This window comes from Narcine bancroftii, chromosome 1, assembly GCF_036971445.1.
Source record: "Narcine bancroftii isolate sNarBan1 chromosome 1, sNarBan1.hap1, whole genome shotgun sequence".
Lineage (NCBI taxonomy): Eukaryota > Metazoa > Chordata > Chondrichthyes > Torpediniformes > Narcinidae > Narcine > Narcine bancroftii.
This window is the reverse complement of record NC_091469.1, coordinates 18,870,066-18,897,977: the sequence shown is the minus strand read 5'-3', so window position 1 is coordinate 18,897,977 and position 27,912 is coordinate 18,870,066. Positions and strand designations below refer to the sequence as shown.

General features: G+C 39.7%; 1 protein-coding gene and 2 long non-coding RNA genes across 4 annotated transcripts in view; 1 reads left to right on the top strand and 2 right to left on the bottom strand.

Moving 5' to 3' along the window:
* LOC138755386 (leucine rich adaptor protein 1-like) overlaps positions 1-27,912 on the bottom strand; it is a 322,011-nt gene that overhangs the window by 167,772 nt on the left and 126,327 nt on the right. The window lies entirely within an intron of this gene.
* LOC138755419 (uncharacterized) overlaps positions 2,695-27,912 on the bottom strand; it is a 63,048-nt gene continuing 37,830 nt past the window's right edge. The window contains exons 4-5 of one of the 2 annotated variants that reach the window (XR_011352269.1): positions 23,139-23,324; positions 2,695-3,109 (exon numbers count right to left, since the gene is read on the bottom strand). This is a non-coding gene — a long non-coding RNA (uncharacterized lncRNA). The remainder of the gene's footprint in view (positions 3,110-23,138; positions 23,325-27,912) is intronic. The other variant, XR_011352274.1, reaches the window with a different exon arrangement.
* On the top strand, positions 3,966-8,727 carry LOC138763788 (uncharacterized). The gene is made up of 3 exons (XR_011357818.1): positions 3,966-4,186; positions 6,649-6,840; positions 6,923-8,727. It is a non-coding gene; the product is annotated as an uncharacterized lncRNA (long non-coding RNA).

Sequence of the window (27,912 nt, the reverse complement as noted above, 5' to 3'; positions counted from 1 at the left end):
GTCTAGAGGACTAATATTTTTAATCATGGACAGTGAAGAAGGTGATCTAAGAATACTACAGAATCTAAATGATCTGGCAAAGTGGGATGAGAGATGGAATTTAATTCAGGCAAGTGCAAGGTGTACCACTTTGGTAAGTTAAAGCAGGACAGGCCATACACATTAAATGGTAGTGCTTTGGAGGGTATTGTCAAACAGCCTTGGGTTATAGGTTATATAGTTCAGCGAAAGTGGCAATATCGTGCAAGAATAACAATGCAAGTCTCAACGTGGACAAGTCAAAGGAGAGGATTGTGGACTTCAGGAGGACTAGGCATAACCACACACCACTGCACATTAATAGTAATTGAGAGAGTAGAGACCACCAAGCTCCTTAGAGTCCACTTAATAAGGAACCTATCCTGGGCACACAACTCTTCACTTGTCAGGAAGGCACAACAGTGACTGCACTTTCTGAGAAGCCTGAAGTGGGCAAGGCCTCCAGCCACATATTGACAACTTTCTACAGGAACTCTACCAAGGGCATCCTAGCCAGCTGCATCAAAGTATGGTTTATATTTGCTGTAGTCAATCCATGGGGCTATAAGAAGGCAGAGAAGATCACTGGGGTCTTTTTCTATCCCCCTGTCAACACGATCTACTGGGACCATTGTTTGAAGAGGGCAAAACCATTGAGGACCCCTACCATCCCACATCCAGCATCTTTCAGCTGCTTCTGTCAGGAAAGAGATCCAGGAGTGTCAGAGCCAGAAGCACAAGGATGAGAAACAGCTTCTTTGCACAGGCAGTGAAACTGTGAAATGACTGAATGAACAGTTTATAATAACCAGTGAACCATAGAACTATAGTACATAACAGCACAGAAAGCAGCCCATTTTGGCCTTCTAGTCTGTGATAAACTACTATTCTACTTAGTGCCACTGACCAGCACCCAGTACCGGTCGAAATTTTTCTTAAATGTGAAAAATAAACCCACATTCATCACTATACTCCCATTACTCTCTATGTGAAGAAGTTCCCTCTAATTTCCCCCTTACTTTTGCCCTTTCACCTTTAACTCATCCTCTGGCTTGTATCTCCTCTAACATCTGCAGAAAAAGCCTACTTGCATTTATTCTATCTATATCCCTCATAATTTTGTATACCTTGATCAAATATCCCCTCATTTTTCAATTCTTCAGGTAATAAAGTCCTGTTCAACTTTTCACTAACTCAATTCCTGAAATTCAAGCAAGATCCTAGTAAATTTTCTTTGCATTCTTTCTATCTTATTGATCTTTCATGTAGTTAGGTGACCAAAATTGTACATAATACTCCAAATTTGGCCTTACCAATGTCTTATACAACTTTAACGTAACATCATAACTCCTGTACTTGTTACTTTGATATATGAAGGCCAATATGCCAAAAGCTCTTTTTAAAACTCCACTTTTCAGTATCTATATTTCCAGATCAATCTGTTCTACTATACTCTGCAGTGCCCTACCATTTACTGTTGTGTTCTTTCTTAGTTGGCCCTTCCAAAATGCAAAATCTCACATTTGTCTGCATTAAATTCCATTTGCCTTTTTTCAGTCCATTTACCAGCTGGTCCAGATTTCTCTGCAAGGTTTGAAAACATTCCTCACTATCCACAACACCTTCAATCTTTTTGTCATCTGCAAAGTTGCTGATCCAATTTATCAAATTATCATCCAGATCATTGACATAGATGACAAGCAACAATAGTCCCAGCACTGATCCCTGAGGAACACTACTAGTCAAAGGCCTCCAGTCTGATAAGCAATCATCCACTACCACTCTCTGGCTTCTCCCATATAGCCAATTTCAAATCCAATTTACTACCTCACCATGAATTCCAAGCATCTGAACCTTCCCAATTAATCTCCCATGTTGAACCTTGTTAAAGGCCTTACTAAAGTCCATGTTGACAACATCCACAGCCTTTTCTTCATCAACATTCATAATTATCTCCTTGAAAAATTCTAAAGGATTAGTTAAACACTACCTACCATGCACAAAGTTATGTTGACTGTTCATAATCAGTCTCTGGCTTTCCAAATACTTGTATATCAGATCCCTTAGGACATCTTTCAATAATTTACATACTACTGATTTCAAGCTCACTGGCCTATAATTTCCTGTGTTAGTTTTGGAGCCTTTTTAAAACAAAGGAACAGCAAGAACTACTCTCCAATCTGCTGACACCTCATCTGTGTCCAAGGACCATTTAAGTAATTCTGCCAGAGCCCCTACAATTTTTGTACTTTCTACCTCAAGGACCGTGGGAATAGCTTGTCAGGCCTTGGGGATTTATCCACACTTATTTGCTTCAAGAAAGCAAGCACTTCCTCTTCTTTAACCTGTATTGGTTCCATGACCTCACTGCTTGTTTTCTTACTTCTTTAGACTGTGCTAGTTTCCTGTGTGAACACTGATGCAAAAAACCTGATTAAGATCTTTCCCATCTCTTTTGACTCCATAGAGAGGTGAGCACTTTGATCCCTTACCAATTTTGTCCCTTACTAACCTTTTGGTCTTAAACCCTTAGGATTTTCCTTCACATTGTCTTCCAAAACAACCTTCATTTACTCTTAGTTATTCACTTTTACATATGTGTAAAAATGCTGCATATGTATCATTTGTCTGTATGTGCGTGGTGAGCTGAGGTAGCAGCAAGCACAAAACTCAAAAGACTGTACAACAGGCTTTATTCAGATAAAAATCTGAACATTAGTTCATGCTTCAGTGGCTCCCATGAGACTGGTTCAGGAAGGGCCGGCTCAGGTCTATATTCGGGTTGGCTCAATGACGCCGGCCAGGAGGAGTCAGCCTTTAGGTGGTCTTCCTGCAGGTTCAAAGATCACCTCCTATAATAGGCTGGTGGTCGTATCACCACAATGTGTGTTATGTTTTTGCAGTGAGGACTGGAGAATGCTGTTTCGTCGGGATGAACTTGAACTTTTAGACAGGGTGGTGAAGATGGCATTGGCACACTTGCCTTTTTCGATCAGGGCACTGAGTACAGCAGCACGGTTGCCATGTTCCAAGTCTCCAAGGTGTTGGTGAGATCACATTTAGAGTATTGTGTGTCGTTCTGGTCATCCACCTATAGGAAAAGAGCCATGAAGTTGGAAAGGGTGCAAAAAAGATTCTGGAGACTTGTCAGGCAGATGGGCATGAATTGGAAGAAAAAGAGGTAATGTGTGGACCTTATAAATGTTTATAAAATCAAGAGGGGTGTGGATGTCTTCCCCCCTCACCCCACCCAGAGTAGAGGAATCTGAAACTGGAGGGGCATAGATTTAGGTGAGGTTAAAGGTTAAAAGGCACCTTCTTCTCACAGGGTGGTGGCAATATAGTAGACTGCCAAAGATAGGAGAAACAGGAACAATTGTATCATTTAAAAGTCAATCAGACAGGTACATGGATAGGAGACGTTTAGAGTGATATGTACTGAATGTAGGCAAATTAGATTTGCTTGGTTGCCATGGACAAGATAGGCTGAAGGGCCTGTTTCTGTGTTGTAGACTCTCTCTATACATGTCAACATTTCAATAACTTCAGATAAAACAATTACTGACAGCATTATTAGTAAATTTGAAGCACTTAATTGCCTTTTCTTTATGTGAGCACTCTGAACATGCATAGTTTGCCTGACCCACCCCCCCCCCTCCCCTCCCCTCCACCACCTTTAAATAATTTCATTCATGTTTTACTGCAGACTGTACTTTTCCCCTTGTATCTGGGAGGTATCAGCAAACATATTAAGCACAAAACAACTTGTTCCCTACAAAGAAATGTGATATCCGGCTGTGCCTACGGAGACAGGTGTCAAATCCCACTGCAGGCAAGCTTATTTACCCAATGGACCTCTCTGTTTGAACCATCCAAACAATAAGGTCAGAACAGAGTTTATAAAGCAAATAGAGTGAAACATGAACATCTGCAGACACTGTCATTGTAGTAAAAACTGCTGCATTTTAAAAGAAGTCAATGCAGTTCATGTCACGGTGGCAGTTGGAAATATAAAGATCCAGAGCAGGAAGAAGACCGGATCGAGGTGTCCAGGAGGAGGAGGAAGGATTAAGGCAGGACAAGGGATCAGTAGAGGAGGTGGAGAATCACGGTTGTGGAAATAGGTGTGGAGACAGAGCTGAAGGATGAAGAGTGCGTGGAACTCAAGGTGTGGGTGAAGGGGGCATGGTGGTTTAAAAAGTCGGTACGTTTGATGTCACTGCGGCATTTTAAAAAGATGTTCATTTGGTGGGCATTTCAGTGTGTTTTTATTATAAAGCAGATAGGCTGGTACTTCCTTGTGGCCACATTCATTGGCAGTGAAGTGCTCAACCGATTTAAACTGCTTGCCATATCATTGCCATGGAAATAACTCAGTGCATTTCAATGATGTCTAAGGGTAACAAACAAGAGTACAGAGCAAATTGCAATGATAGGCACTTTCAAGCAGGGAAAACACCAGTCTGTAAATGTGGAAGTTCTTCACCCTTACGGCTAAAGACCTACCTTCCTGGATGCGCCGTGGCCAGCTCAGAGATATCGGTTCCAACCCTCCTTGGGGAAGGATAATCAGTGGAGCACTGCACTCCGCTGCCTGACCTGAATGTACAGCCTCTGCAAGTGGCTGGTTAGGGGCGGGCTGCTGATGCTGTCAGCCAGCGACCCATCTCCCCACTCACCGCTTTCCCACCAAGGCAGGGGCAGGTACCATCGGGGCAGCAGAAGCCGGTGGAGTTGCAGGAGACGTCAATGGGGGCCATCCAGTGCAGGCTGAGACATCCACACCAGGCCACTTCAGGGCTGCTCTCTGCAGTTCTAAATGTGGCACAGAGTGGTTCCAGCTGTGTGGGGAATAATGAGTAGGGAAGACGGCCATTGCTCTGCCATGTATTTATGACGGGTGATGCTATGGCACCAGTCGCCCTGTCTCCATTGGCTCTGGAGGGCACTATGAGGCACCTCTGGATATGAATGTGACGCTGGAGCAGCCTTTTAGGGCTGCTGCCTGAAAGGTAAGTTTTAAATTTTCAATCCGCTCTTGTTGTTGGCCTCCAGGTGGAGGCCTGACATGAAATGGCCTGCTGACAACTGTGGAACTCTGCTTCTTTCACTCTTCCTTTACCTCAGCTATCTGCAGACTTTTAGCCCCTTCTTTTGTTTTACCTAACCAATGCCCAAAAGCTCACAACCAAGGAAATTTACTTTTAATCATTATGACTACAAAAAGCAAAGGTTGATGAGTACAGATTTAATATTCTGAATGTATAGAATTACATACATTAAATCATCAATTAACATTTTAAATTTTAAAAAAACCCAGCATGTTTACAGGCCATTTTGGCCCACAAGTCTGTGCTGCCCAATTTACACCCAATGAACCTACATCCCCGGTATGTTTTGAATGGTAAGAGGAAACCAGAGCCCCCAGGAAAACCCATGCATACATGGGGAGAAGTATAAACTCCTTACAGACAGAACGGGATTCAAACCCAAGTCCCGATAGCTGGTGCTGTAAAGGTGTGGCACTAAATGCTACACCAACTGTGCTGCCCTAATCACATAGATAGGATTGATAGTAGAGAACTTTTTGTTTTAATATTGGTTCAGAGTTTTACAACACAAACAGACCTTTTGTTCCAACTTGTCCATGCCAATCAAGCTAGACCCATTTGCTACATTCAGCCCATATCCTCCTAAGCCTCTCATCTGTGTGCCTGTCTACACTTAAAATATTTTAAATCTAATGTTTCTTAAATTTAGTCATACAGCTCGGTAACAGACCATTTCATCCAATGAGCCCGTGTCAATCTTTAGTTATAAAATATATAGTAAAGGTAGATTGTAGGCTGGATTACATTAACAGAAACACAAAGAGAGTTCATTTTCAGAGTTGATATACCTGGGAAAAACAGAGCCATAAAGTGGAAGTAGTTTCTTAATTGAAAACTCAAGTGTATGTGTGGTTCTTAAAAGCATGTTTGTGTGCATTCAGCATTATGCTGGCAGCTGTTCCAAAACTCAAGTACCATTGGAATGACCTGTGTAGACTTTACAGAGTCATGCAACCACTTAAACAGAGATTAGGTCAGATTTTTTGTGGATGTGAAGTGATAAGTTGAAAAAAAATTGTGTTTTGGACAGATATGAAACCGAAACAGTGGTGATGTCATGTCACATGATTTCAGAGAAACAAATAAAGAGACATTTTGAAGAAATCAACCCTCCTGTGAAAGACACAGGGGTAAAACAGTAGACTCCAGAGAGAAGGAGATGCAGTTCTGTACTGTATTATCCTTGTCATCTTATGACTATTCATCCCATAGAATGTTGATGGTTCCTTTCACTTTGTGGGGTTTGATATGTGCATCCTGGAGTGGCTGCAAAGGGTGATTCTTAAGAGCTGAGGCCTGAAGGTGCAACAGGGGCAGAAGCTCCATTGTGACTCTTCCTGTGCTTTTCCTCTTTTGCCTCTGAACTTTTTCCTCACCATCGTCCACATCTTTTCTGATGGCTTCTCTCTACTGCGAATAATCTTGAACTAGATCCTCCCATGTTGATGGGGCAATGTCAGCTTTCTTGAGGCTCCTGTGCAGAACATCCTTGTTCCATAGTTGCTGTCCTCATTTTCAGGTACCACTGGACAGTTGGCCGTACAAGATGTCCTTTGGCAATCTTTCGTCTAACATTCTGACAACATTTCCTGCCTGTGCAGTTGGGCTGACATCAGCAAGGTTGACACTGTTGGAATTCCAGCTCAAGAAAGAACCTTGATATTGAAGACCTTGTCTCGCCAAAGCGATTGGTGATCTCCTGCAAGTCTGAGTGAGTGGGCAACCAGTTCACAGTCATCAGCAAACTGTAGCTCATGCACCACATTGTTCTTGACTTTTGTTTTTGCCCTCAGCCTCGAGGTCGAGGAGCCCGCCATCAGCCCTCATTTGTAGGAAGATCCATAACTTCAGGTCTGATGTGGTATCCTGAAGAACAGCAGCAAAGAATAGTCTAGACAGTAGGAGCCAACACACAACCCTATTTTATGCCATTGCAGATAGGAAATGGGTCTGACAACTCACCACACATATTGATATAGCCTTCCATACCTCATGGGAATGACAGATGATGTTGGTTAGGTTTGGGGGGGGTGGGGTGAAACTGAATTTTTGTAAGAGCTTCCACGGGCCATCTCTACCAATAGTGTCAAATGCTTTGGTTAGATCAATCAATGTGACATTGAGACTTCTGTGCTGCTCAACACATTACTCGGAACTGCCTCATTGAGAAGATAATATCCACGGTCCTACGACCTGTTCGAAAACCACACTGGCTTTCTGGAAGGATGTTGTTGGTGCTGGGTCAAGAACATTTCCCGGAAGGTATAATACTGGAATGTGCTCACAGAGCTTTGCGTAGAAGACCTATTTCAGGTCAAAGTCCAAAACCTGTTTTGGTTCGTTGCTTGAATTATTATGACAGAGAAATAATTTTACGAGTGGCTATTAGAAATGCACAACAGAGAAAATCACCCTTGATGATTCAAAATAATCGAGTTTTCTTCTATGCGGATTTGAGTCAAGAAGTTATGTTCCAACGACGGGAATTCAATCCTGCTAAAGAGTTGTTGTGGAAGAAAGGTTACAAGGCAACCTTTAGATATCCAGCTGTTTTGAAGGTTTTTCAAGATGGTTACCAACCAAAGTTCTTTGATTCTCCAAAGGAAGCTATAGCATTTGCTCAAGAGCTCTGTTTCAACAGAGACATAGTCCGCCGCGATCTCTAAGGAGACAAGAGATGGAAGAAAAGAGCCGTGCTCCAAGAAGGAATGGTTGTAATGGTGACTCGGCAGTTGGAGCTGATTAAAAGAAGAGTTGTCTTTTTTTTTCTAATGTTTTTTTTTTAAAAAAGGGATATTAAATAATGATGATGTTAGTTTAAGATGAAGTGAGAGTTGGGGGAGAGAACTGGATAGGCACTATTTCCTGAAAGTCATCTGCTACGTGTGAGTTATCTCACACCCATTTTTTTTTGGGAGTAACCGCATTGCGCGGTTTAGACGGGAGGGGGTATTTTTAACCTCCTACCTTTTTTTTTGTATTATTAGATTAAAGAGTGAAGGGGTTTTTTTGTTTAAATATAAAAAAAGCATAAGAAAGTATTTGATTGTTTAAAAAACTAAAAATTGATGTGGTTTTTTTTGTAAAGTTTATTCAGTAGATAAGGAATATCTGAAATTTAAATGTGAATGGGATGGATAAGTTATTTTTATATTTTTTCTTTAACTTTAAGGTGAAAGGAGTGGTAATTCTGGTGTATATTATTTTGCTATTTTAGTTATAGAACGAAGGGAATAATGGTGAAAGTTATAAATTGAATTGTACAATTCATAATGAGGCTTGAATTTTGTTTGTGGTTTATGCTCCATTTGTTGAAGATATAGATTTCATTGTAGATGTGTTTTTATTATTTGGATATCTGAATTTTAATGTAATGATTGGGGATATTTAAATGTGGTATTGGAGCTTTTATTGGATAACTATTCAAGAGTAAAAGGGAAAAGGTGGAAGAGTACTAAAATTGAATTGTACAATGCTTAATGAGGTTTGAATTTTGTTTTAAGATGGTGGTTTATGTGACTAATATGATGATAGATGTGAAGTTAGTTGATATTTGGTGAAGGTTTATCTCTATAGAGAAAGTTTTTTTCATTTTTTTTCATGCTACAATTTTTTTTAAGAATTGATTATTGTTTAAGAATTTTTGATAGATAATGTTACTAACTTTACTAATTTTTTATATTAAGTTTGAGTTAAATATATGTTTCATCTTAACTCCGTTTGTTAAATATATGCATTTAAGTTTGATTTAAATGTTTTTTAAGTCTGATATCTTAGTATTAATTACTTTTCTTTTTGTTAGTATTTTAATTGGTTATGTTTTTGTTTTTTTTTTGTAAGTGGGTTTTTTTTCTTACATATATTAACTTTATTAATTCTTCACTCTTTATTTTGGGGGAAAGGGGGGTTTGGACTAATTTGAGTTGGGTTATTAATGTGTAATAATTATTGGGGAGGATATAGTTTATTTAGATTACTGATACTGTATTGTAATTTTATTATTTTATTCTTAATTTTTTAATGTAATCCTATATGTTATTCATGTTATAAAATCTTAAATAAAGTTTAATAAATAAATAAATAAATAGATAGAAATGGAAGGATGTTGTTGTGGATGTTGGACACCAAAGGTCTAAGGTTTATCTTTGTGAGGCATTTTCCCACAACTGTCAAGAGAGATGCCATGATAATTGTTGCAATATCTCTCGTCTCCCTTGTTCTTGTAGATGGTCATGATTGTTGTGTCTTTGAAGTCTTGTGGAAGGTCTGCAATTCCCCACAACTTTGTGAACAGCTGATGCTGACATGATGTCAGTGTGTTACCACCATACTGGTAGATCTTGGCTACAATACCAATAGGCCCTGGTGCTTTGTTGGGTTTTAGCTGTTTGATGTACCCAAGTGAACTCTGCCCAGTGCTTCATCAGTGATGGTTCCTAGTCTGTTCAACAGCTTGTAGAAGTGTTCTTGCCATCTTTTCACGTGCTCTGAGTTTTCAGTGAAGATGGATGTACTGTCTTTGCTCAGGAGTTGAGGTACCTTACTTTGATGGACCATACACAACCTTGATTGCTTCATATTATTTATCCTAGGAGATACATAAAAATCAGTGGCCATAAACAAGAGTCACTTCAGTGTCTCTTTGAATAAGGAGGACAGTTTGGGGATTGAAGATGCAACAATCAGAAAATGTACATTGTGAGTTACTCCAGAAAAAAGGGAAGATAAAACAAATGTCTATAAAGTAAGACAGACCAATTTGCTCTTGATTAAGAAAAATCAGTGGAAAACACAGTCTCCATAACTCTTAAGCAAGAGGGAGTTTGTTAAATCACATGGAGGAAGAAATCTCTCAAAGACAACTCCTCATCAAAAGTTGCGAGTTTAAAGTGATCTGAAGACATAGTTATAATTGCTTCATAATTACAATGGAACTGCGATTTAAAAATCTTCAAGCAAAACAAAAGATGCCTTATGTTGAAGTTTAAAATGGACTTTTCAGGCTCAAGATTAAACTGTAATGTTTTGAATTTTAACACACATATCTACATTTGCACACAGTGGGAATTAAATTAGAGTTAAGTAAGAAATGTTATGAAACCAATAGTTTAAAAAATGATTATTTTGAATTTACCATTGTCTGGTGAATTTTCCATTGCTGTTCCTTTTTTAGCACTAATAAGATTTTATTAGTTAATAACACACTTAATTGCACACAATTGACCTACAAGCCCAGTACATTTTGAACTTGGAGAGGAAACCAGAGCACCCACAGGAAACCCATGCAGAAACAGGAAGAACTTCAAACCCCATTCACTGGCGCTAACTGTTAAGCTAATCATGGTGCCATGTATTCTGGTAAGAAATAGAAATCACTTTCACCCCTGAAAAGGGGTGAAGGTTTGGTTGTTAGGTTTCATGATGCTGTAATGCTGGACCACCAACATCTGCAGACAGAGGTAAAAGTAACTGAACTTTGCAGGCTGTAGAGCTCATCGAAAGAACGAAAGACTTGTTGATCCAAACCAAGGCTTTCATTAGCAAAAGACAGGAGCTCTTCATAGGTGGCCGACCAGTCCAGAATGATCCGACCTGGCTAGGGACACAACCCTTTAAGGCCCAGACAGTAGGTGTGGCTAAGCTCTCAGCCAATTGCTGTAAGCACAGTCATTACATACTCTAGATACTATAACTATAAATACATTGGTGATAGGTCTGTACTATCATACTCACCCCTTCTTGGAGAACTGACCCTGGAGTGGAAGGGCTGAAGAGGGAGAAGGGAAGGAAGGGGTAGGTTAAGGACTGTAGCGGTCAGGATCTGGCATCACTACCCCATTCTCCACCATGCAACCTAGAATCGCGAGTTGTGTGGTCCAGAAGACACACTTGTAAAGATTGTAGGTCAGGTTCAGCTGACCGGCAGTTTGAAGAAATTTGTCTAGGTTGGCATCGTGGTCCTGTGCGTTGTGGCCGCAGATGGTGACATTGTATAGATACAGGAAGGTAGCAGTTAGCCCGTTCTAGTCCACCATCCAGTCCATTTCCCACTGGAAGACCGCGACACCATTCGTGACCCCGAATGGAACTCTGAGAAATTGATACAGCCGCCCATTTGCTTCGAAGGCCGTGAATGGTCGGTCCTCACAGCGGATCGGGAGCTGGTGGTAGGCCGAACGTAGGTCAATGGTGGAGAATATGCGGTATTGGGCGATCTGGTTCACCACATCTGTGATGCATGGCAGGGGGTAAGCATCCAAAAGCATGAAGCTGTTAATGGTCTGGCTATAGTCGACCACCATCCGTAGCTTTTCCCCATTCTTGACAACCACCACCTGGGCTCTCCAGGGACTTGAACTTGGTTCGATGATACCCTCATGCAGCAATCTACGCACCTCACTCCTAATGAATTGCCTGTTTTTGTAACTATATTGCCGACTTTTGGTGGCAACAGGCTTCCAGCCAGGGGTGAGGTTTGCGAAGAGTGCCAGCGGGGCAATACGGAGTGTGGAAAGGCCGCAGGAGTGGCCCCGGGGCACGTGGACAGGTTGCTCGGGTGCTTCAGGTGTGGGGCGATGGCAGACCGAGAGGGGGGCGTGGGGTCCCCCAAATTGTAGGGACACCATTCGAAACTAATACTGAAAGTCTAATCCCAGCAACACTGGGGCGCACAATTGGGGAAGGATGAATAATTTGAAGCGGGTGACCGTTACGCCCTGTACTTCCAGCATGGTGATGCAATACCCCTTTATCCCAGTCGAAAGTGACCTCGTCGCTAATGAGATCCTCTGGGTAGTGGGGATAATGTCAAGTCCGCAACGGAGAGCCAGATCTGGCCGGATAAAACTGTCTGTTGACCCAGAGTCAAATAAGCAATTGGTGTAGTGTCCATGCACTTTAATCAGATCCATTGCTTTAGTGAGGGGATGAGAGCATTGCTGGTTTAGTGTTATAGAAGCAGCCTCTGATCCTGTTGACAGGGGAGTTCCGCGTGTTGACGTCATCCCGTTACAATGGGATGACGTCATAGACGCAGTCACTGCTGGAGGAGCAGGTTGGAGGTACTCCCGGAGGTGCTGTTGTGCCGGCGTCGGCGGATGAATGGTAAGTAGTAGGGGGTTGTTGCTCGTGGTTAGCGGTGGGTAGATCATCAGTTGTGGCGGTCGGGCCCCAGTGGTCGTCAGCAATGGACACTAGGGCGAGTGCCTGGTTGGCCGCGGCGGGTCCCCAGTCGGTCGTAGTGGCTGCACCGGTGGCGGCGTGGGTAGTGGCAGCAGGAGAGCGAGCAGCGGTAGCGTCATCTCCAGGGGTGGCTGTGGTGGTGGCAGAATCGGCCCCAGGGGTGGTCGTGGCCATGGCAATAGCGGGCTCTACAGTCGGGTCCAAGGCCGGGTCGAGTGTTCCGCACGGGGGCGAGAGGCAGGCCAACATCATGGTTGCGAGGGTGGGCTGCCCCTTCCGGGTTTGGTGTCTCCATGACGTCAGGCGTTGCCGTGCAGGGGAGACCTCGCTCTCATTGGACGAGAGCTCTGGGGAAGAAGGGTTTGAAAGGGATAGTGGCGGTTGGGCTTCACACGAGGCACTGTTTGCCGGCGGCCATTTTAGACCTACAGACTGCAGCAAAGTGGCCGTTTTTAAGGCACTTCTGGCCCCTGGCTTTTCTTGCTGGGCACTGGGACCTGCTGTGCTTGTCCTTCCCGCAGAAATTACATTTTGGGTTCGCAGGGGGCAGTGTAGCAACAGCTGACAGGCCGTCAGTATCTCGGGGGGTGGTAGGGTAGAAGGGCACTCTACTCACATCAGAACGTGGGGTCCAGTCCCTAGAGAGCTCGTTTGACTTTAAGGCTGCATCCTCCATTGTGATTGCAATCCGGGCCACGTCCTCTAGTTTTTCTACCCCTTGTTCGAGCAAGCGCAGCCTCACTTCGTTGGATCGGAGCCCGGCCACAAAGGCATCCCGGACGAGATCATTTGTGATATCGACAGCAGTTTTGTCCACACAGTCACTGTCCTTGCCCAACGCCTTGACTACTTGTAAATATGCCCTACTGGACTCGCCGGGCTGTTGCTTCCTCGATGCAAGCAAGAGCTGGGCATGAACTCTGTTCATTGGTTGATCGTACAGTTCGTTTAATACCTTTATGGCTGCGGTGTGAGTGGTCTCATCCTGGATGTTCTCGTAGACTCTCAAGGACATCATAGACAGCAATGCTGTTAGACGCTGGTTAACCTCCTCCACCTCAATGACCCTTAGGAAGTTTTCAAAGTTCATCAGCCAGAACTTAAAGGCTTTGAAGGCTGTAGCTGACTGTGGGTCAATGTCAAGTTTTTCTGGTCGAGTCAGACGCTTCATCCCTTTTTAAAAAATTTATTTTGCTAATAAAATTGTAGAGCTCGTCGAAAGAACCAAAGACTTGTTGATCCAAACCAAGGCTTTTATTAGCAAAAGACAGGAGCTCTTCACAGGTGGCCGACCAGTCCAGAATGATCCAACCTGGCTAGGGACACAACCCTTTAAGGCCCAGACAGTAGGTGTGGCTAAGCTCTCAGCCAATTGCTGTAAGCACAGTCATTACATACTCTAGATACTGTAACTATATACATTGGTGATAGGTCTGTACTATCACACAGGCAAATAATGCTTTTCTGATTCTAGGTTAAATTTTGGTATTTCCAGCATCGTCTTTTATTTTGTGCTTTCAGTATTTTGTGCCGTTTAACTCCTCCTTGATAGTTAATCATTTTTACAATTGCTTTTAAAATGCTACAGATTCTTATATTGTATTCCATTCAAGAGAGTCCAGTTTTAATAATTTCTGATTTAGTTCTTGCAAGTTCTATGATTTCAAGATGATCTTGGACTACAACCGGAATTTTAAATTTATTCTGTTCTTCTCTATTAAATCTTCCATGAAAGTGAACTAAACTAAAGGATTTGTTTTGTACTAGTTTCACAATGTTTCAAATATTTCACGTAGTATGGAATTCATTGGAGGGTAGGTAAACGGGAGAAAGTAGACTCCCTCAATCAGTTTTGAAAGCAAAAAGGTGTGAAGGTACAAATGCAGCACTGGTAAAAACATTTGGACAGTGCAGTGAACTGGGATTCAATGGTAGGGTGTTGTGCTGATGGCTGGCCCTGCCTCCCAGCTCTGCCCCCAACTGCTCACATATAACCCTGGTTTCCTGCCTAAACCCAGAACCCTTCTGAAGACTACTGTGAGACCCTACCCTTAGTTATAAGCTAATAAAAGCTTTGGCTCTCCCTCCACTCGTGAGAGCTTTTATTCACGCTACAGACAGGTCCATAGATAGGAAAGCATTGAAGGTGTATGGGCCAAACACAGGCAAATGGAACTAGCTCAGATGGCCAACTTAGTCTGAAGGACTTGATTCTGTGGTCTATAGCTCTGTCGATATGGCTTGAAAGGCAGGGGTTAGTCATTTTTAAAACATATTTCAAATGACAATTGTGAGGGATGGTTAAGTTGTAATACATTTAATATTTATTTAGAATATCATTGAAAAATCCAGTTTTTTATTGCTTAGTGCTGGCCTCAAGGGTGTGGTACAGAATCTTTCCATAGAATTAGTCATCTGCTTTTATTATAAAAGTTTGATACAACACAGCACCTTAACATACCAATTAGGAATGAACAAGAGTAGATTACTAATTCAATGGACACATCCTGTACCATCCCTTTAGGCCAACAATGGGCAATAAATACTGGATTTTTCACCAATATTCCAAATACTGTCTATTACAATTCTGCCAACCTTCACAATTATTTCCTTTGAAGTATGCCCTTAACTAAATCTTGCCTTTCAAGTCATACAGCACAGAATCAGCCCAACTTGTCCCTCCCAACAAAGTTGCTCATTTAAGATAGTTCGATGATTACTAATTCAATGGACACATCCTGTACCATCCCTTTAGGCCAACAATGGGCAATAAATACTGGATTTTTCACCAATTTTCCAAATACTGTCTATTACAATTCTGCCAACCTTCACAATTATTTCCTTTGAAGTATGCCCTTAACTAAATCTTGCCTTTCAAGTCATACAGCACAGAATCAGCCCAACTTGTCCCTCCCAACAAAGTTGCTCATTTAAGATAGTTTGATTTGCCTACATGTAGCCCATACACTTCTAGCACTTTCCTATTTATGGACCTCTCTGAAATACACTGGCATCACCAGACATCATGAGAAGAGAAGGTTTCCATACCTATAGACACTGCCACTTCAACTGGGTTTTACAGTGTTCTATTGTGATCACCATTTCTGGTGCCAATTCTAAATCATGAGATGTTGTGGGAAACTGGCATTTCTTAATTATTAATGTAAGAGTTTAAATATTAGAACACATCACTCTATGTATATTTACTTGGAGAATTTCACTATGTAAGGACACAACAAAATACACAAAAACTATCAAATACATTCATTTATTTATCATGCAATAAATGATTTAAAACAATGTACTTTTGAAAAGTAATTATTTCTCATTTACTTTAATACCTTGAATAGAATTTTCAAAATTTTCTAGGGATATGTAAGCCCAGAGAGGAAAAAAAAACAAAAGCCAATTCCTTTGCTAGATTGGATAACTGAAGCCCAGAGCAATTTCTGGTAAGGATTCTTTTCAAATCTCTGGTAAAGCAGTAGTTTCGTGCCAGTGCTATATGACCTCTGAACTACTTTAGGACCCAAATGAATTGAGGTGATAATATCATTGACCTGACCCCACACAAAATTCCAACTGCCTAAGAGGTATGCTAAAACTTTGTTTTTACAAAACATTAGTTTTATTGTTTCTCTGAGGGATTATGGTGGTAAATGGAATTGCTGTTAATCTCAAAGATCTACCAATTCTATCCACTCCTTTCCAAATTTAGAAATGTATTCATAAAACCATAGAACATTACAGCACAGAAACAGGCCCTTCAGTCCTTCTAATCTGGGCCAATCCATTTTTCTGCCAATCACGAGGACCTGCACCCAGACCAAATCTCTTCATACCCCTCCCAGACATGTACTTGTTCTTAAATGGAGCCGAAATTTACCATTTCAGGTTCCACACTCCCACCACTCGATGCATGAATAAGATCAATTAGAAATGTATCATCACCGGTTTTCAACATGATTTTCATTGTCATGCAATTCATTTGCACATTTGGTTTACTTTTGAAAAGTTATCATCTAACACTGGGGATAGTCAAAATCTAGCAACTATTTCACTGCTTTCCTTAGCAATGATTATTTGAGAATGTACTAGTATGTGTGTATGTGTGTGTAGGCAAGGAGTTGACCTGCACTGTATCAAACCAGACATTGTTCATGGCCAGAAGTGTAATTCAGTACTATCTGTATTAAGGATATTGAAAATAGCCAATGAAAATACCTATCTCTCCAAATAAACAGCTCTGAATCCAATTCTAACTTTGAATTCCACATTAATCTTGTAATAACTCTATCCCTTTGAGACGAGATGCATTCTCAGGAGGCTTTCTCTGTGATCATGCACAAAAAAATGAAAACAACAAAAGCGTTTGACAGAATGAGATGTAAACAATAATTAAAGAACAAGATATATCACTGAGGAGAGTCTTGGCTCTCATGGAGACATAACAAAGGGTGAAGGGTGTGTTGAGACTTATTGAGCTGTGAGGTAGAGGAGATCAAGTCGAGGATGTCTGCAAAGAAAACTAGTAAAGATGAAAGAAAATAATGGATGGTGAAGAAAACTTTGGGATTTAAAAATTACAAAGGTTTCTTGTAAAACTAAAGGCATACTGCTGTGCAGTGTAGAAATGTATCCACTTTTTGATTAACACAGGAAAGCAAATGGTGAAAAGGCTTGTTATACCTTTACCTTCAGTGGACAGACCATTGAATACAAGAGCTGCAACATGTTACAGCTGAACAAGACATTAGTGATACAACCAGAATATTGTGTGTAGTTCAGGTGTATATTATAACTTGGATGTAATTAAACGAGAGAAACCTTAAAAGACTCATTCAAATGTTGCCACGACTGGAGGGCTTGAGTTTTAAAGAGAAACTGGATAGGCTGGACTGTTTTTCTAGTTTGTGGGAGGCTGAGGAATGACCTTATGGAGATTTACAAATTCATGATGGTCTTAGATAATGTATTTAGTCACAGTCATTTTCCCACGATAAGAGAGTTAAGACGAGAAGGCAAAGGTTTAAAGTGAGAGCAGAACAATTTAAAATGATCCTAAGGAGCAAGTTTTTCCACACAGAGCACAGTAGGTGTATGAAACAAGCTGCTAGAAGTGAGAGAGGGAGGTACAATTACAACATTGAAAGAACATCCAGAAAGGTTCATGGCAAGCAAAGGTTTGGAGAGATATTGGCCAATTACAGACATTGGGACTAATTCAGTAAGGCACCTAGTCCAGCATGGACAAGTTGTCTTGGAAGGCCTGTTTCTACTGTCGAACTGTGACTCTCTGTAATAAGAAGAGAATAATTTATGACAAAGTAACAGGTTAATGCAGAAGTGAATCATGTATTAGGGCATCCAAATCCTTGTGTTTTCTCAGCAGTCTCTCATTTATATAAACATTTAAAAAATATCTTGCCAAAAGACATTTTCCCACAATATAGTTCATTTCACAAGATACAAGAGTAGATGTAGTCCATTGACCCATCGAGTCTGCTCCATTCTAATCACTAGCTGATGCATCCTCCCACTTCCCGGCTTTCTCCCCGTAACCCTTAATGCCCTGACAAACCCGCCAATCTTGGTCTTAAAGACACCCAATGACCTCACTTCCACAGCCACTTGTGGCAACAAGTTTCATAGACTCACAATCCTCTGACTAAAGTGATTTCTCTCCATCTCTGTTTTAAATTGACACCTTCCCCCCCGCCCCCCACCCCCTCCCGAGGATGTGCCCTCTTGTTCTGGAATCCCTTATGAGAAACATTTACCCAAGTTATTCCACTCATTTATCCTATCAATACCTCTTGGTATTCAATTAGACATTGAATGCAGAATGCAATATTCAATCTTAAATACTGCATGCAGTTCTCATGGCTACACAAATGTAAAGATACTGTAGAGGAATCAGAAGAGATTCCCTAGGATGTTGCAAGGGATAGAACAATACAGCTAAGAGGAGAGACGGGCTTTGTTTTCTTTGGAATGGTGTAAGGCATTGGAGGACCTGATTGAGGCATGCAAAGTTATAAGAAACAGAGGATTGAGAGAGAATAAAGAAATTCCTTCATGGAGGTGGTTATATTTAGAGAGAGAGAGAGAGAGAGAGAGAGAGAGAGAGAGAGAGAGAGAGAGTTGAAGGTTCAAAATAATTTGAGGAAGAACTTATTCACCCAAAGGATGAGTGAAATCTGGAACAGATTGCCTGATGTGATGGTGGATGGAACTTCTTTCACAATATCGAAGTAATTGGATGAGCAGAGAAATCACAGTCCATGCTCAGAAATTAGCAACAAAAATGGATAGTTACTTTATTGCTGGCATGGATATGATGGGCCAAACAGCCTGCTGAATGACACTGACTCTAAAGTCACATCGAGTTTGCCTGATTAATTTGAAATTTATTAAATTTCTTGTTAAGGTGACAGGTATTGGGATATTTTCCTGCTTTCTATCTCTCTATTTGAATAAAAGTTAGATTTGTTATTTTACAACCCAATTGGAAACTTCCCCCAAAACTAGGAAATTTTGGAAAATTAAACTCAGTACATCAACTGTTTCACCTGCTGCTTCTTTTAAGTAAAAGGGGAAATCCATCAGGACCTGGAGACTTGTCAGCTCACAGCTCCAAATATCTGCTCAGCACTATTCCCCTGGTGAGTTTGCCTCAGTTCACTCCCCTTCCAATTCCCTGCTTACTCCAGTTTCTGGAATGTTATTGTACCCACCATAGTCAAGATTAATGGAAAATGTGCATTTAATTTATCTGCAATCTCTTCAATTTCTGTTATTAATTGCTCAGGTGAACTTTCACCATATTAACTCTTGAACTCTAAAGAAATTTCAACTGTTTCATTGACATAGAATTCCACAGCCCTGGAAATGAGCTCTTGCTAACTATTCATGCTAATCCTTCTCTTATCCTATTTTATTCTCCCCACATTCCCATCAACATCCCAAAGATTCTGTCAGTCACTTCACTTCCACACTGGGGACAATTTACAGTGACCAGGATACCTGCCTACATGCAAGTCTTTGGGATGTGGGTGGAAACGAGGTAACTTAAAGGAAACACATGCAGTTACAGAGAAAACACAAACTCCACACAAGTAAACACAGGAGGCCAGAATTGAATCTAGGTCACTGGAGCTGTGGGGCCACAGATGCACTAGCTGTGCCAACAATCTCATCAACCTTTCTGACTAACTTTCTCTCAAACTCTAGTTTTTCCTTCACTCTTTGCTATTGTTCTTATTCTATTCAATCTTCTGGCCTGACATCCATAGTTGCTAAATTATACGAAGTTGGATACCATTGTTAACTTTTAAGCTTAACAATACATGATGGGTCCTTGGAGGTTCTCTTTACAATGATCTGCATTTATTCTGTGCGTACCCTTAAAATGTTCACTATTGCATCTCAACTATCTGATTTCTTGATGTAATTTGCCACCTCGCTTTAGCTATAATTGCTATTTCAATTTAAAATATTTGTTTTGGATCCATTTCTCTTCTTCAAACTGAATGTGAAATTCAATCATATTATTTCTCTCTCCCTCTCTCCCGATGTTTTATGTTGAACCCATGGTTATCATTCACCAACTATCCAAGAGAAATCTATTGCAAGTGATTTAAACCTTGCCATATTTTCCTTGTGCTTCTGCACTAACTTGTCCTCTGCAACTTCCCCACCTTTCCATTGTTCTTTAGATTACTAATTAACCTGTGCACCAGATGTACCTACTAATAATACCCGTGATTTCTTTTTATGGGGAGTGTATTTGTCATCATACTGCAGAAAATCTCAGTCAAGTACTCCACAAACTTTTAGAAAATTGGTAATCTGATGCAAAGGCAATATAGAAAAGAAAATCTAGAAATTAACCACCTTTTGAAAAGAGCTTCTTTAAATTAGCTTTCCATTATTTGCTGCATTCTTTACATTGTGTCTTCCACAGGACTAGAAGCCAATAGATTGAAGGAAGATATTGTTGAAATACCTGAACTGTAGCTGTTAGTTTTGTTCCAGAGCACAAATTAAAGACAGCTCCCATTGGTTTGTAGTTGCAGAGTGGGTGTTAGGCTAGCGAGGAATTCTTATTTATTTACTTTTAGTCTTAATAGATTTGAAACATTTCATCAAATTACCACTCATTCTTTTATTAATTGGAGGGCAACAATCTCAGCTTTAGTCTATACACCAGACCATTTTATTCTTCAAAGGTATTTTGGAATAATCTCTTACAATCTTTACCGAGTATAGTATCTTGTTGAGTAACATATCATTCCTCCTTCACCTCACTTTGGATGTGACATTATGTAATTGAAATTTATGTTACATTTTAGTGACTTGAACAACAAGACACTGATGGAAAATAGGTCTGGTTATCACACCCAAGAAATTAGCCTAAAGAACATTTATCTACTTCTATCCAGATGGTTAAAAAAAACTTGTGTGAGGTGAGGGGGACATTTAGCAACAATACAGTTAGAAAGTATCACTGAACAACAGGACTTAGTATTTTCAATGGAAAGCAATTCTTTGTACTTCACACAGAAAACCTATCTGCATATTTAAGAATTGTAAGCTGGCCATGAAACAATACTTGTGTGAAGTCTATTTATAAAGAGATTGTAATTATACATCACTTATAGAACATGTAATTTATGCCAGACCTTGACTTTTTTTTGATGACAATACAATTAAGTTTTCACATTTGTCACCAATTTAGATTTTACTCAACTGCTCACATATATCAAGGAGGAAACGTAATAAGCCTTGATTTTGTGCTAGCTATTAAATTGGAGAAGGCCCTTTCCAATTTAAATTTGTGTCATGGATAATGGACCTTAATTAAAATGTTCTTGACATGAATGAGAATTTATTGTCATAAATCTAAGTACACTATAGTTTGATTTCATTTTCTTAAGAGAAATAAAATTGAGAGGGGATTTAATGGAAGTGTTCATATGGCCATAGAGATATACATCACAGAAACCACCCCTTTGGTTTTAATTCTCCATGCATTCTAAACTGGTCCCATTTGTCTGTGTTCAGCCCATTCCCTCTAAACTTTTCCTATCCAGGTGCCCATCTAAATGTCATTACAATTGCCCCTACTTCTACCCACTTTCATTTCCTACCACCATGCCAATTCTGTATCCACGTGGACAGCTCATCCTGGGCTCCTTCTGATCTGACTTTCTGGATGGTTATTTTACTGGAAGTCATATCATGTGGGATCCAGGGCAAAAGGTCTCATTAAAGGCCTTGCTAAAGCCACAGGTTCGACAAAGTGAATGAAGAGAGGTTGTATCTGTTGGAGGAATATTTGTGATCCTCAAGTCTAAGATGATAAATGGAAGGATCAGGAGTGAAGCAAGTAAAATATAATGTGAAGCATATATGTATAGTCAGAAGTAAAATTAAACGATCTTGAAGTTCTCCGCCAGAAAGCACAATGAGTGAGATTCAGTCATTTGGAAAAAAAAGAATTGAGAGAAAAAAAATGCAGGAATTTGAGGGAAGTACTCAAACATTGGCAGTATAGGAATTCTCTCAGAAAAACCCAATATGTTTTAGATGTGTCAAATGGCTTTTTTTTCTATATTGTAACAATTCTGTAAATATTAAGCCATTTTTGATCTGTATGTTGCTCTGTTGCAGGTGGAACAGCTGGGTGACAGATTATCTTGTGAAATGTAGGCAGCCAAAATTCTCCAGCATGCTGCGTTATGTAGTGATGGCCCTGTAAGTACAGTATAGGCTCTAAATAAACAGTAGATAATTAGTAGGAGGCAGGAGAAAGAATTCCAACCAATCATAATTATTCCCAATTCCCTCCAATGACCTGTATGGAATTGTATTGAGAGAGCACAGAAGTGTAACCTTGGAACAGGGATGTCTAGTTGTAGGGAAGACTACAAAAAGGCTTATGGAGAAAATAGAAGAGCAAAATATATGTGAAACGTAAGTCAATTGGTACATTTTTGTCAGAAAGAGCAAGGAAATGCCACAGTAAAAAAACAAAAGCACAGTGGCAACAAGAAAGATTACAGGTGCTAGAAAAGTGGGGCCTCAGAAAATGCTGGAGAAACTCAACAGATCAGGCAGCATTCATGGTATTTTTTTGGACCGATACCCCCTCATCAGGACTGAGGGCACAGCAAAGGGAATGCAAAAAGATGTCAGCAAATGGGAAACCATGTCAGTTTTGATTGATTAAATAACAATGTCTTACAGTCAGTGTTCAAGGAATAGAGGTACAGAGGAACCCCCATTATCTGGCACCTACGGGGATCGAAGATCAAGTCAACTTTATTTATCATTCATACCATGCTCACACAGTAAATATGTGATAGCCTTTGTCCAGGACCACAGAGCATATTTACAAAGATACAAGTTAGGATAAAAAGTTAACATTAAAATTTAAGATATTAAGATGTTTACACTGAATGTCCATAGTACACTATCTACATCTGCAGTGGCAATTCAGAACCCTGATGGCTTGAGGGAAAAAGCTGTTTCCCACTCTGGACATAAGGGCCTCTAGTCAGCTGGCAGAACAGTTTAAATGCAGGATGTGTGGAGCCTTTCACAATGTTTATTGCTTTTGACCTGCATCGAGTGTAGTAAATGTCCCTGATGCTAGGAAGAGATTCCCCAATGATCTTTTATGCTGATTTCACAATCCTCTGCAGGATCTTGCAGTCTGAGGTGGAACAGCTTCCAAACCAGATGGTGACACAGTAGCACAGGATGCTCTCAATACATACCCTGTAGAATGTAGTGAGGATGGAGGGTGGGAGATGGACTTACCTCAGCCTTCGCAGGAAATAGAGGCGCTGCTGGGCTTTCTTGGAAATGGAGCTGGTGTTAAAGGACCAGGTGAGATTTTTTGCCAGGTGCACTTCAAGGAAGTTGATACTCTTGGTGACCTCAGTTATGCAAATTTTTCTGGTTTTCTGAGACTAACTCTTCCAATGCCTAACTAATATACTGTACCTGCATTAAGAAACCATTTAAAAGACAGTGAAAACTGTAAAGTAATTTGAACAAAAAACAGTATTGCAATCTTCAGTTATGTAAAGTTCACTTTAATGAGGTAATTCCTGTACCATACAAAATTTAAACTCTGATCGCTGGTACTGTAACAATGTTTGCTAACTGCTACATTAACAGTGCCATTATCATAATTAACCCCCTCCCTCAAGTTTACAGATAGAGTCTAATTCTAATAAGATTCTTACTAGACAGAGATAGGGAGACACTTTGGGAGAGTCACCCCCAGCAGCATCAGCTAGCTCTTCATCCTGGACACTACCATTTCATTCCAACACTCTGCTATTTAAACTTTATTCAAACAGCTGTGGTGGGCAGGGCAACCCAGGGTGTTCAGTTGTCTGAATATTTGCTCACATCTTCAAGTGGCTGTGTGTTGCTTCAGAGAACATTTACTTTTACGCGAGTACCTTCCTTGGGCCGGCAGCCCGACTCACCTCCAAGCAAGTGTCCCGGTCAGGCCCTCTGTGCACCTTCCTTGCACTGACAATCCGGCTTGCCTCCAATGCAAACCTACATGTGTCCAACAAAATCTCAGCACTCCCCAACAGGGTCCATCTACACAGTCTTGTTTACTTGAAATCTATTTATTTATTTCCTCAATTATTTGCCCAGTTGTTTGAAGTCTGGATAATGGCAATTCTACTGTAATTAATATTCTTATGGTCTAATATTCACAACTTTCCACCACAAAGGGGAAGTGAGAGACAAGTTTTTCACACAGTGGGAGGAGCATATATAGCAGAAACTACCAGAGGAGGCTGCAGATGCAAGTATAATTATGACATTGAAATATATTTGGGCAGATACATGGATAGAAAAGATTTAGAGGGATATGTGCCAATTTCAAGCCCTGAGAGGAGCGCAGAATGACAGTATGGACAAGTTGGCCTGAATGGCCTGTTTCCATGACTAAATGGAGTTTTGTAGCGTTGTCAATTTCCTTCTACAGAGCTTTATTTTCAAAGAAAATGGCCTTGCTTACAGAGGGTCTCTTCCCACACTGATGGTAATATCAACCATTAATCTGTCTTCCTGCTTCACACAACTTTTCCTTTATGAGCAAGGTGCTGTGAATTATACATGTTGCAGCATCAGATGTGATCTTTTCTTAAGTATTCCACAGACACCACTAATAAAAACTGAAACAAATCTTATGGAAGAAAATTTTTGACCGGACAATTATTTCAAGTTAAATACACCAGAATCACATTATTGTAAATCAGGGATCCAGAATATGGTCTGAATTGGCAGATATGCACTGCAAATTGAGATTCAATTGAAGGAAGTTAATGCTGATTTATGTAACAGAAAATACATTCTGGAATTTGAAACTCCATTAGAGTGAGGTTTCTAAAATGAAAACAGAAAAATATATTTGAATGCATGGTGAAAAGTTATTTCTATTTTAAAGGAACAATGTGAGATTGTATGGTTATTAAAATAGATTAAAATCTTGTTACCCTATAAACAGAACTATTCCCTTTCTTGTTCAGTTACAATCTAGGCTGAAGGCTGGGAAAAAAAAACACCAACTAGCAGTGACCAGGAGCATATCTGGAGAATGTTAAACATTCAACATGCATGGACACACGCTCAGCACCATCCTGAATGCAAAGGTTTAGCTTTCATTTCACGTAAGACAGAGTGACACAGTCCAATCAATGACAACATTTCAACGGCATTCGTATTATATCCAATGCATTTTTAATACAAGACAAAATAGTTGGCAATAAAAATGCTTTGTTTGGAAGAAAATTGAAACAAAATATTTGCATTAACAATATTAACATTAAAACATTAACAATGTTTTGGCAGCAAAACAGATAATAAGTTATGTAACTAAGACTTAGTTCATCCTACTATTTGTACTTACTATTTCCCTTTCCAGCTGGAAAGGAAAATAACTAGCAACAAGGGAAGATACAACAAAAAGAGAATTGGCAGACAAAAAAAATAAAATACGAAACACTACAAACGTACAAGGTGGAGAAGAACTTAATGAAGACAAAGTAGAAGTATTATGAGCTAGGAGAAAAAAAACAGAAAATACTAGCTTGGCAGCTTAAAACAGAACAAGCTAAAAGAACGGTATTGGCATCAAAGAAAAAGGACAAACAAATTACATATAACCCAACAGAGATCAATGAAAACTTCAAGGATTTCTACGAACAATTATACCAAACTGAGAACAAAGGGAAAGAAGACAAAAGAGATGAGTTTCTAGCTAAAATTGAAGTACTGAAATTGCAAGAAGAGGAGCAAAACAAATTGATAAAACCATTTGAAATAGAGGAAATACAGGATATATTAAAAAAGCTACCGAACAATAAAATGCCTGGAGAGGACTAACTCCCAATAGAATTCTATAAAACATTTAAAGACTTATTAATTCCTCCTCTCCTGGAAGTAATGAACCAGACTGAAGAAACACAAAACATGCCAGATTCATGTAAAACAGCAATAATTACATTAATACCAAAGACGGGGAAAGATCCACTAACACCAGCATCATATAGACCAATATCTCTACTTAACTCAGATTATAAGATAATAGCAAAACTATTAGCAAACAGATTGGCCAACTGTGTACCAAAAATAGTAAAACTAGATCAAACTGGATTTATTAAGAAAAGATGAACAATGGACAATATCTGTAAGTTCATTAACTTAATCCATGCAGTACAAGGAAATAAGATGCCAACAATGGAAGTTGCTTTAGACGCAGAGAAAGCCTTTGACAGGGTAGAATGGAATTATTTATTCAAAGTACTACAGAGGTTCAATCTACCAGAGAAATATATTAATTGGATTAAAGCATTATATAAGTGAAGATGACAGTAAATGGATATATGATCGAACCAATTTAAATTAAGCAGGTCCACTATCTCCCTGACTGTTCGCTTTAGCTTTGAACCATTGGCAGAACTGATAAGAACAGAAAATAAAAATAAAAGTGAAGGAATATAAAATCAGTCTATTTGCAGATGATGTCATAGTATACTTAACAGAGCCAGAATTATCAATAAAAGAATTGCATAAGAAATTGAAGGAATATGGAGAAGTATTAGGGTACAAGATCAACGCAAATAAAAGTGAAGTGATGCCAATGAATAATGCGGATTTCACAAAGTTTAAGAAAGAATCACCATTTAAATGGAAAACACAAGCAATCAGATACCTAGGTATTAGACTAGATAATAATCTAGGCCATCTATACAAATTAAATTATCAGCCATTAATGAAGAAATTACAAGATGACTTAGAACATTGGAAAGATTTACCACCAACACTGATAGGAAGGGTAAATTGCATTAAAACGAGATATTCCCAAGGATACAATACCTATTTCAATCATTACCAATTCCCTTAACAGATAAATTTTTCAATGAGCTAAAGAAAATAATAAGGAAATTCTTATGGAAACTTGGGGGGGGGGAGTGGGGAACCGAGGATAGTGCTAGATAAATTAACAGAATGGTACAAACAAGGGGGCTTACAACTACCAAATTTTAAGAATTATTATAGAGCAGCACAATTAAGATATCTATCAGATTTTTATCAAACAAGGGAAAAACCAGATTGGACCAGGATAGAGCTAGATAAAATAGGGGAGAAGGTACCAGAACATATACTTTATAAGTGGGATGAGAAACTGGTGCAACATAGAAGTTCACCAGTGCTGTACCATCTGCTCAACATTTGGAAGATTCACACAGAAAGGAAAAAAAAACAAGTTACCAACTACCAAAATCATTATTGATGCAAAATCAACTAATCCCTTTCACAATGGATAACCTTTCCTTTAGAGAAAGGGAGAAAAGGGATCAAAAGAATAGAAAATTGTTTTTTTGGGAAACAATTTATTATCTTTTGAACAAATTAAGTACAAATATGGTATAACTCATGTTTGCATACCACCAACTGAAAACCTACTTAAAGGACAAATTGGGAAGCAGGCTGAAGTTACCAGAGGAAGCAGCTTTGAATATGTGATTACAGACACAATGATAATTAAAAGATTTATAACAAACATGTACATCAAGATGCAAGAGAAAGAGAACGATGAAATAAGCTGTAAACCCAAACAAAAGTGGGAACAAGATCTAAACAAAGATAAATAAAAATGAGAAAAGCTATGCTCCGGAACTATGAGAAATACAATAAACATGAGGTTATGCATGATACAATATAATTGGTTTCACAGGCTCTATACCATGCCCCAAAAGTTAAATAAATTGTACCCAACAGTATCAGATAGATGTTTTCGCTGTAAGGAGGAAACGGGAACAATAATACATGCAATTTGGGCATGTGAGATAGTGAAAAAGTTTTGGGAAGATCTAAATCAGGTATTAAATAAAATCACAAAAAGCAACATACCAAAAAATCCAGAGATCTTTCTTCTAAGTAATACAAGTAAAGAACTAGCCTCAATTTGGATGAAGCACAAAAAAAGATTTATTATGATAGCCTTAGCTGTAGCAAAAAAATGTAATAATGTCAACCTGGAAATCAGAAGAGAGCCTGA